The 11440-nt window shown below is 45.7% G+C and overlaps 2 protein-coding genes across 3 annotated transcripts in view; one reads left to right on the top strand and one right to left on the bottom strand.

Moving 5' to 3' along the window:
- The window catches only part of Ngef (neuronal guanine nucleotide exchange factor), a 98289-nt gene that overhangs the window by 46263 nt on the left and 40586 nt on the right, over positions 1–11440 (top strand). The window lies entirely within an intron of this gene.
- The window catches only part of Neu2 (neuraminidase 2), an 85765-nt gene that overhangs the window by 68323 nt on the left and 6002 nt on the right, over positions 1–11440 (bottom strand). The window contains exon 1 of one of the 2 annotated variants that reach the window (XM_029538752.1): positions 6654–6665. The exons of the other annotated variant lie outside the window; for it this stretch is intronic. The gene's annotated coding sequence lies outside the window, so the exon portion shown is untranslated. Of the gene's footprint in view, positions 1–6653; positions 6666–11440 lie in introns of those variants that run through there. 2 annotated transcript variants of the gene reach the window in all.

Here is an 11440-nt window from a genome sequence, read left to right as displayed (position 1 = left end):
TGTGTGTGTGTATGTGTGTGTATGTGTGTGTATGTGTGTATGTGTATGTGTATGTGTGTATGTGTGTGTATGTGTGTATGTGTGTATGTGTGTGTGTGTGTGTCTTTCTCATGGCAGCCCAGGGAAGGGCTGAGATGGCAGAGACTTCCTGCCAACAGCAGGCACTGAACTTGGAAGAAGAGCCTGAAGAGCCAGCCAGCAGCTTGCCCACAAGCTTGTGAAAGGCTAAACCATTGGCTTCATGGTCCACAGAAGCCAATGAAGAGAATAAATGCAAACTTTTGGGCTATTTTTTTTAAAGATTTATTTATTTATTATATGTAAGTACAGTGTAGCTGTCTTCAGACACTCCAGAAGAGGGCATCAGATCTTGCACTGTGGCTGTACAGATGGTTATGAGCCACCATGTGGTTGCTGGGATTTGAACTCCGGACCTTCAGAAGAGCAGTCGGGTGCTCTTACCCACTGAGCCATCTCACCAGCCTGACTTTTGGGCTATTTTTATGGTGATCAATAAACAATATATTGGTAGTATTTTCTAGAAATTAGAAATAGAAGGCAGGCTGGAGAGATGGCTCAGTAGGTAAGGGCACTGACTGCTCTTCTGAAGGTCCTGAGTTCAAATCTCAGCAACCACATGGTAGTTCACAATCACCCATAATGAGATCTGACACTCTCTTCTGGTGCATCTGAAGTCAGCTACAGTATACTTATGTATAATAATAAATAAATCTTTGGGCTGGAGCAAGCAGGGACTGAGCGAGCAGAGTTAACCTGAGCAAGCAGGGCCAACCAGAGTGAGCGGGGCTGACTGGAGCCAGCAGAGGTTCTAAAAATTCAATTCCCAGCAACCACATGAGGCCTCATAACCATCTGTCCAGCCACAGTGCACTCACATACATAAAATAAATGAATCTTTAGAAAGAAAAGAAATAGAAGGAGATTCTTGATAAGCAAATGATGCTGAGCACTGTATCTCTCCGAGCTCTGCTTCTTCCTGGCCCCTGTCAATAGGATCCCTGCAGTTGACTGACTTCACAGCCTTAGACTAGCTTGCTGTCCACAGTCCATATCTTCAAACCAGGTGGGAATGAACCCTGAGGGGTAGTTTGTGCTTTCCTGGGAGCAGCTAAGATCAGGACTTCAAGATGGTGTCCAAGCAAGGCTTCTTTCCCCCTGTGCCTGCTTCAGTGCCCTCATAGGCTTCTGGAAGCTCTGCCTTAGTGAATCTCTTGTACCTGGATCTCACAGGAATCTGACTCAAGACACACCTGTATTGGACTCTGCCTCCTTAAAATTAAAAAAAAAAAAAAAGCATTATCAGGTTCTGAAAGATGTTCTTTCATTCTCATAGCAATGATGATTCTTGAACCAAGAAAACGGAAGCAGATAAATTCAAATATGTAATTGATCCAATTATTTTTCAAAAAGCATTTGCCAGGCCACTAAGATGAGTGCCCACAAAACAAAAATCTTTGTTTTGTTTTGTTTGTCGTTTGTTTTTCAAGACAGGTTTTCTCTCTATAGTCCTAGCTATCTTAGAACTGGGGCTGGCCTTGAACTCAGAGATCCTCCTGCCTCTGCCTCACAGTGCTGGGATTAAGGGCATGCGCCACCACGCCCAACTAACAAAGCAAATTCTTTAGAGGCCTTTCCAGAAGGGTCTGGGAGAACCATCAGCCACGCTCAGAATCTGACCCTTGGGCCTAGGGATAGTGAGTGGGCTCCCCAGTGAGTGGGCTCCCCAGTGAGTGGGCTCCCCAGGTCACCTGCAAGGCCGGAAGCCTGACCTGCTGGGGCTTCATAACACTCATTTGGTTAATAATAACTTCATCCCAGAGCTGCCAGCAATAGAAAGTCAGCCGTGGCCCCTTCCATGTTTCTCTGAATCGTGTTGACCTAATCACATATTCATGGGAGAAAAAAAAGGCAGAAGAGAGGAGGTCTAGGATTGATAACAACAGATTTGGATCACAATGGCTCTGGCAGTTGCCCTAATCCTGTCAATGGACCTGTGATGACTCAACAGAGGTCTCTGCAACTCAGCTGCCTTGCCAGCACAGAGGAAAGGGCTGGACCACAAGATCTATGAGGTGCCCCCTCTCTCCAGTTTTCACCCTCAGGATAAGTGGGGGTTCGATAAAGGATGGACACTGCATAGCTGGACCTCAGCCCACATTCAGCACACACATTCAACTCCTATCGTTGCCTTTTCCTTTATTATGTGTCTGTCTGTCTGTCTGTCTGTCTGTCTGTCTGTTGGTCTGTCTGTTTTTCTGAGACAAGACCTTGCTGTGCAGCTATGTAGGACTATATATGACCGGACTTGAACTTGTGATATTTCTGCCCCAGCCTCCCAGGTGCTGGCAGAACAGTCATGTGCCACCATACCTGGCCCTCTTTGCTCTCTTGGTTCACAGAGTCTTAGAAGTTAGTTCCTTTCCAGGAAGTGGGTCATGTTAAAAATGTATGTAAAATATTCATGGAAACAGCACAACACACTGTGTTTACAAACCCGTCAGAAAAACATAAACATCCAAAGCTTGCAACCAGAAAAAGACATGAAAAGATTATTCACCAGGCTATAAACTAACTTCACGAGTAGAGAAAAAAAAAGCAAGACATTGATTTCATTGAGCAAACTGGCACTTCAGAAACAAAGCCCCGCTACCAGAAAGAGCGCTGTGGAGAGACTAGAGATTGGGTACAAACTGTCTGGAGCTGCCCAAGGTCTGAATGTAGAAAAAGCAATAAGAACTGCTCCTAATCTCCGACTAAGAGGCTGTGAAGATGAACTGCTCAGAGGCCAGATGTGGAGGCTCAGCCCTGAGATGCTTCATTTGACCCAGTTGTTCTCCGTGAGCACCCACTGTGGGAGGCTTTGTACTGCACTGCTGACTTAGAAGAGAATGGAGGGGACAGGAAGCAGCCCTGCTTCGTGGGGCCCATATTCCAGTGAGCACTGGTAGCCAGAGCTCGTGAGTCTGTCTGGGGAACAGGCAAAGCTCTTCACCCTTCACCCCTGCACCCTCTGCATGGCAGTGCGTACTGCTTGACTGGAGGCGAGGCCTCTACATCAGAGGTGCCACTCCTTTATTCAGACCTCTAACCCCTGCTTTGACTTTTGAAGGGTGGAATGAGACCCACAGAACCATACTCCCTGCCCTTCCCTGACTTTTTGTTAATGTTTTAGTGTATGTGTGTGAGAGTCTAAGTCAGAGGACAGCTTGCAGGAATCCGCTCTTACCTTCCACCACATAGGTCTCGGGGACGGTACTTGATCAAGACGTTAGGCTTGGCACCAAGCCACCTTTACCTGCTGAGCTATCTTACTGGCTCCTATTGGTTTATTTTTGCCATGGGGTTTCAACTGTGTAATTCAGTCTGGCTTCAAACTTGAGATTCCTAAATGCTTGGATTACAGAAATACATCACCATGCTAAGCTTCTCCAGATTTCATAAAGAAAACTTTTAAATAGGAGGGTCATGGTGGTATAGACCTGTAATCCCAACTACATCAGGGACTGAGGGGAACATGGCAAAAAATCTACATCAAGGACTGAGTGGGCTACAAGCAGGGTCAAGGTCACCCTGGATAACTTAGAGAAGCTCTGTCTCAAAATAAAGAGTGGCCAAAAACAAAACAAAACCAAACCAACAACAACCAAAAGTCTGGGGACATTAGCTCATCAGAAAACACTCGAATAGGGTGAATGAAGCCATTTCAGGAAGGAAGGGAGGAAAGAAAGAAGGGAGGGAGGGAGGGAAAGAAGGAGAGAGAGAGGGAGGGAGGTATTAAACATATAAACTGAAAGACATTGAACAGACTCAAACGATGGCAGCCCCTTTTATATTTGGGTTCCATATTTCTCCATTCTTTGTTTCCTCTGAGTTATGTGAAAGTGAACAAGACTCCCAAATCTTCACCCCTAGACACCCCTCCCCTCCCTGCATACAGCTCCTAAGAAGAAGGATGACCCTGTACATAGTCACAGTGATCGGCCACACTCACTCTATAGTAGAGCCAACGCCTGGCTATGCACAAATGCCCCTGATGTCCCCAGACCATCACAGCTGGCACTGTGGTCCAAGATGTAACCAAGTCTCTCTCTCTCTCTCTCTCTCTCTCTCTCTCTCTCTCTCTCTCTCTCTCTCGTGCGTGTGTGTGTGTGTGTGTGTGTGTGTGTATGTGTGTGTATTCAAAATACCTACAAGTCAAAAGGTACATTCAGAAAAGTCTTAGTCTGTGCCCTGATGCTCTGGAGGCAGTCATTTTTACTAGTCATCCCTGGGGGGCAGGGAGTGAAGAAATACATATCTAAGAGGTGTTTTAACACTTGTTTGTTTATGTGTGTGTATATGTGTATGCCACAGTGTGCATATGGAAGTCAGAGGGACACTTGCAGGACTCAGCTCTCACCTCCTACTGTGGGTCTGGGGACTGAATCAGATCATTAGGCTTTTACCACTAAGATAGCCGTCCAGTTAATATCTTCTTAGTTCTGCTACAACAGCAGCTGCACACACTCTTTCCCATCTTGCTTCTTCAGCTCTACTCTGGAAATCAGCTCCGTTTGGTGACCCCTTCCTCACATTCACTTCTACAGTAGCACCACTCTTGGTTGTATGAAGCTATACGGTTTGTCCAACCAGTCTCCTTAGGTGAGGATTTAGGTTGTTTCTAATGTAGAGTGCCGAAAGGAGAAGCCGCAACAAATTAACTAGGTGTGCGCCTTGTTGTGTATTCTAGGATTAAGTCTTCGGGGAAAACTCTAGTATAGAATTTCTGGGATAAACTCATGGACGCTTCTAGAAGTTTTTTGCTCAATTCCCCTCCATAAAAGCCTGAACGATCTGTCCTCGAAACCAAAGGGTGTGTTGGTGCATACTTCTCAGAGTTTTGCTTTAATAATAACAATAGATTTCAATGAAGAAAATTGGGATTGTTCTAGCTTTAAGAGGCTGGAGCGATGGCCACCCACAAGGAGCACAGGGTGTGCCAGACCAGATCCAGAGCTTGGCTGGAGACCAGACAGGCATGCTCCAAGGTGCTCCTGAAGGGAAGGAATTTTCCATTCTGTGCTGTCATTTTTCTGACTCACTCCTGCGGAGCAGACTTGCCCCTCTCCTGGGAAGAGCCCATCACTTTGTAGAGGACACATAGCCACTGATAGCTGGGTCTCCTTTCTCAAGAACAAATGACAATTCCACTTAGGAGACTGTGCTTCTCCCAAGCCAAGGATCTTCCTCTGAGACCCTCACAAAAAATAAAAAGAAAGAAAGAAAGAAAGAAAGAAAGAAAGAAAGAAAGAAAGAAAGAAAGAAAGAAAGAAAGAAAGGAAGGAAGGAAGGAAGGAAGGAAAAAGAGTCCCCAGCCTTTTAGCCTGAGCTAAGCAGAGAGAGCTAAGCCGGGAGAGCCCTTGGACTGTCACGAAGCAGAGCCACTCCAAGGAGCAACGTTTTAGAAACAGCAAGAACTTAGCAGGCTGCATGGAAAAATAAGACACAACCTAAGAAGAATAGAAAGTGGCCAATGGTCAGTCCCGGGAAGGAACAAGCAGGCAGTGGGGAGAAAACCAGAAGTGGAATGGCAGCTCTTGTTGGCAAACAGATTTTGTCCCTGGAAAATAATAGTGTGTTAGCTAAAAAAAAAAAAAAAGTGTGTTAGCTAAAGGGACTCTTCTCTTTCAAGGAAGCTCGGAGGAGAGATCCGTGTGAAGCGGCTACAAGGAAAGGGCTTGTAGGATGGTGTTTGTGGCTGTTTTGCTGAGGGGTACTAGGAGGGCCCCCAATCCCCCCAGATCTGCCTCAGTCAGCAGATGTACAAAGATCCTCGGGGAGGGGGTAGAGTCAGTCAGGCCATCTCTCCACTCTAAGAACTGTACTAGGGCAGCAGTTAACTTCCCAATCAGGAGAGATGAGAGCCCCAAGAGCCCCCAGCTCTGTCTCTGGAGTGGGAGACAGGGGCTTCTGAAGTGGGAGGCACCTGTCAAGTGGGTGGGAGGAGCCTGAGCCTGGGGTGCTGGAGGATCCCCCCTTTATTGAGAGACAGTGAGAGCCTGCTCTGGCTGAAATGGAAGCAGCGTTCTGATTAGAACTCCTACACTAAAATTTTTGGAAAGAAAAGGGCAATTTCTGGAAAAGGGACTTTTTTTTTTTTTTTTTTAAGCCAGACAGATGAGCATATCTGGTAAGTGCCTTAACACTGTGAATGCCAGGAAATAGCTCACTGTAAAATTTGGCTTCATGATTCTCTGGAATAAAAAAATTTTTTTTCAGAGATTGATGGATGTGACAGATTGAGATATTTTTCTCAGGTAAATTGAGAGACTCAGAAGCAGCCCTGCCCTTCCTGGCTCATCGTGATCTCCCATAGTTACAGCGCCCTATCAACTCAGACTCTAAATTTATGCACATCAAAAGGTTGATGTTGTTTTAAAGTAACTTTTCTCCTTATTATGTAAGTGACACATTTATTGTAGAGAAAAAAATTTAAACACACAAGTACAAAGAAGAAAATTCCCTCCGAAACCCGGCAGCCAGCTACGGTGCAGTACTTTCTGTGGTTGTTCTTGCAGCCCCCCAACCCCCAGGAATTCTTTTATTATTACTGTGTGTGGGCTTGTGTCATGTGCAGGGACAGGGCCACTCACCACCTTCCACCATTCAATTCAGTCTTCAGGCTCCAGAGGCAAGTGTCCTTAGCTGGCAAGTGTCCTTAGCCACTGAGACATCCCGCTGGCTCCTCCACCAGTCCTTTTATTTAAAAGGACATATACATATGTAAAATTCCTCACTTAAAAGTCAACCTATAAGCAAAATAAATAGGATGTAGCAGTTTGAGCTTATAATCCAGCACTTGGGGGAGGTGAGGTGAAAAATGAAGAACACCAAGTTCAACTCCAGTCTGGGTTACATTGTGAATTCCAAGCTAGCATGGGCAACAGCGTATGAGCCTATCTATGAAACAAAATCAAGCCAAACCAGACGCCATAACAAAATTATAAAACGATATGAGCATCTATATATTTTATTAAAATAGATAGTCATCTTTTCAGATATTAAATATTGTTCTAAAATCATTCTAACCATACAGTATTCCATCGGACACATATGTCACTATTTAAACAGTAAACTGGTGCAGAGGCCAGTTGATAAAGTGCTTTTCGTGTTAGCAGGAGGACCTGGGTTCAAACCCTCAGCACTCACGTGGGAAGCTGACCACAGCAACACTGGGCACAGACAGGAGGATCCCTAGCCCTTGCTGATCTGCCAGTATAACCTAGTCAGTGAGATTCTGTCTCAGATAGATAGATGGATGATAGATAGATGATTGATATATAGATAAACGATGATGAAGATAGATAGATAGATAGATAGATAGATAGATAGATAGATAGATAGAGACGGCAACTCAAGAAAACACCTGCCATTGACCTCTGGCTTCCATCTACACATGGATGAGCACATGCACACACACACACACACACACACACACACACACACACACGCACGCACGCGCGCACACACACACACACACACGCACAGAGTCAATCTTCAGTAACTGGATATTTATGTGGCTCTAAGTGCTACAGTTATAAATAGCATATCCTTGCAGCTATTTCTTTTGCACAGACATAATAGTTTATTGGATATATTCCTAGAAGTAGAATGTCTTCTCCGTAGAGCAGGAACAATCACAGATTTGACATACAGAGTTACCCAGTCGCCCTCAGGAAGGTTCACACTCCTACCCCACCAGGGACACTCTGGGGCTTCCATACATGCCACAGCGACCACAAACTCCGCATTGCAAAGCCCTTTGTTGTGTTTCTCAGATGCTTTTGGACATGTCACACTTTTTCTTTGAAACATCTGCTTACAAAGCTTTGAATTCCAGGAAGGAGAACCATTTTCTCAGCCCATGAGAGGCAGGCAAGGACCCAAGACTTAGCACTTTGATACAGCACCTCTTCCTTGGGTCTCTAACATGGCTCATCTCCTTCAAAAACCTTGCTGATCTTTCTACAAGACCCTGAGCCCTTGAGCACTGAGCAGAACAGTCAAGGAAAACAGGATAGCAAGGGCAAGGTGATTGCTTCAAAACAGAACTAGAAGTTACTCCACGGCCTATGGCTTGTTACTTAAAATTCAGTTACTGGCAACCTTTAAGGAAGGATTTCTAATGATTCATTTTCTTAACTACTTGCCATCTTTTCAAGTTTACTTTATGAATGGACAAGGTTTTTTCTTTCTCTCTTCCTTCCTTTCTTTCTTCCTTCCTTCCTTTCTTTCTTTCTTTCTTTCTTTCTTTCTTTCTTTCTAAAGATTTATTTTATTTATATGAGTACACTGTAGCTGTCTTCAGACACACAAGAAGAGAGGACATCAGACTCCATTACAGATAGTTGTGAGCTACCATGTAGTTGCTGGGAATTGAACCTTTGGAAGAGCAGTCAGTGCTCTTAACCGCTGAGTCATCTCTCCAGCCCAGGGTTTTCTCTTTCTTATTTCATACCTGAGAGAGTAGCTCGGTGTAAAGGGTTTGCTGAGCATACATGATGCCCGGGGCTTAAATCACAGCACCAAATAAAACCCAATGCTTGGAGCGTGGAGGCAGAAGGACCAGGGATTCCAGGTCATCCTTGGCTACATTCGGAAGCTAGAGGACCAGAAGCCCAAAAGGATTTTTCCGTACTGTGTGAATGCTTCTGATGACGTTATCTCCATCTCTATGAATTGTGTGTTCACCCACCAAACAACCACAGTGACGTCACTTTCTACTGTGTGCTGGAAACTATAGCTTACAAAGTGCTTTCAGCAACGTGGATCTGAACTGAATGAGCATATAGTTCACAGGACAGTTTCAAATGAATCTCTCTCAATGGATGGGGTATTTAAGCCTCCATTCACACCGTGGTTATAACCAACAGCATAAATCGTGTGCCTCTAGAGATCTCCTTCATCCCATCCTCCGCGTGTCTGGGGAGTTCCAGGAACCACTCTTTCCTCATCCCCTGCTTCAGGATTCTCCTTTTGGTCAAAAGCCTGTGATTTCACCCATAAGCAAAATCCCCCTATGCTGTAGTTCATAGGTGTCTTGGTTAGAAATATTCCAGAGAAACCCATCTCTCAGGTCCTCCCTTGTTTACCCCCATTTCAGGAAAACACACCAATGGTATAGCATCTCATTTAGGAGTCTGAGGGAGAGCATACATGGGATGCATCTTGTAACTGAAAATATGGGCCCTGGTCCCCAAAGGCTTCTTACAATACCAGGGACACATGAATAATTAAAATGCTTCAGAATATCTAACATTTGGCCAGCCAAGTGACATTCTCCTTGCTGCCCCTCATGTTTGAAAGTACAGCAAAATTCTTGGCCACCTCTTACTGATTCAGACAAAGTATTCTCCATGCAATATGAAAGGTGTCAGGCCTGCTTCCCACAGCTGCTGAAACCCACCCAGAGCTCAGAAGATCTTCCTGTGCCAGGCAAGGTCTTGTTTTCGTCTCCTCATTCCTCCCAGCCTTTCCCCTATTTGGCCAAAAGCACAACCTCTCCCCATAGCAACCATGTTGAGAAGGGGAAAAACCAAAGCAAGGTTCTATTCAGAGGGACCACATCCAGGTGAATTGCGTTCGAGGGCTTCTCACAACAAATCACGCTACCTCCTTTTGGCTGGGGGAGGGAGGCACTCATCCTAGGAGCTGTCAACTCCTTCCCAATAAAGTCAGTGAAGGAGCCTTTGTGCAAAGCGACCTAAGATGCAATGCAGGCACCACTGGTGTGGTACCACAGAAGAGGAAAGCCTAAAGCCAGGCCTCTCAGCACACACCTAATTGCATTCCTCATATTTACTGATGGTCTCCCTCAGTAGCCCCAAGATGTGCAGGAGACGGGGGTTGCAGAGATAAGTAACATAGTCATGGCTCACAATGATCCCCAAGAAGTTCAGGGGTATCAGAAGATACTAACAGAGGTAAGGGCCCAGCTGTGGGAGCTGTCAGAAATGACCCCATCACCATTCGCTTCAACGGGCATTGATACTACCATACAATGAGTTGGCAGCAAGGCATTGGGGGGGGGGCACTGAGAGAATCAGGTGTGTGGGATGAGAAAGCTGGAGGAAACCCACCAGGTGGGTGTCTTCAGGAGAGATAGGAGCAGAGGGAAGAATAGCAGGGGAGGTTGGTAAGAAAAGTGACTGCTGTACTTCAGTGCAAACCTAGGGGCTAGCCATGAGTCCACCAGGGGGCTGCGAGGCCACTCTCAGCTTGAATAACTTGCTGGAAATACTCGTGCACTCCACAGTTGGCTATAAAACTCACATTGTGGTGGCTACCATAAAAGGACACATTCAAATCAACAGAGGGACCGAGATAGGCAGGGTGGAGCCAAGGAACTTCCACACACAGATAGACACCCATGGTCTTCTCTTCCCCTGTGGAACCTGGGGCAGTGCTAACTTTCTTGGGCAAAGAATGACAACATGCATATGAAAGAAGGGAGGGAGGGGGGGAGGAAGGAAGGAAAAGGCCAACCACAGGACCTTAACTGAGCCTTGGGGACACAGTAACTTGATAGCTACTCAGAAAGCTGACTTCAGTTTTTATGCAGGTCAGAGGTAATGTGCTTGCTTGCCTAACAGTCAAGAGACCCTGAGTTCGATTCCCTATTTGGAAAAATAAACTGTGGTTCCTTATTCCACAAAACTCACCTTGACTTAAGATGATGTGTGTGGGGCTGGTGAGATGGCTCAGTGGGTAAGAGCACCCGACTGCTCTTCCGAAGGTCCGGAGTTCAAATCCCAGCAACCACATGGTGGCTCATAACCATCTGTAACAAGATCTGACTCCCTCTTCTGGAGTGTCTGAAGACAGCTATAGTGTACTTACATATAATAAATAAATAAATAAATCTTTCAAAAAAAGAAAAAAAGATGATGTGTGTAACCTAGTCACTTTCTGTTACCCTGATAAAAAAGCAACTTAGGGGAGAAAGGGTTTATTCAGCTCACAGTCCATCACTGTGGTAATGTGCAAGCATCAGGAACAACTGACCACATCCCATCCACAGTCAAGAGCAGGGAGTGAGGACAGGGAGAGTAAAATCATTCAGGCTCAGTACCCAGCCAGCTTCCTCTACTTTATTACAAAGAATTGTGGGCCCACTTTCAGGCTGGGTCTTCCCATATCCATTAAGTCAGTTAAGACACTCCCCTATGGGACATCCTGATGTAAACCATCCCTTCCTCCTCCATGGGCCAACCTGATGTAAACCATCCCTTCCTCCTCCATGGGCCAACCTGATGTAAACCATCCCTTCCTCCTCCATGGGCCATCCTGATGTAAACCATCCCTTCCTCCTCCATGGGCCAGCCTGATGTAAACCATCCCTTCCTCCTCCATGGGCCAGCCTGATGTAAACCATCCCTTC

This window comes from Mus pahari, chromosome 5 (assembly GCF_900095145.1).
Source record: "Mus pahari chromosome 5, PAHARI_EIJ_v1.1, whole genome shotgun sequence".
NCBI lineage: Eukaryota > Metazoa > Chordata > Mammalia > Rodentia > Muridae > Mus > Mus pahari.
Note: the sequence above shows the minus strand (reverse complement) of the source record. Positions and strands in the feature narration are given on the sequence as shown.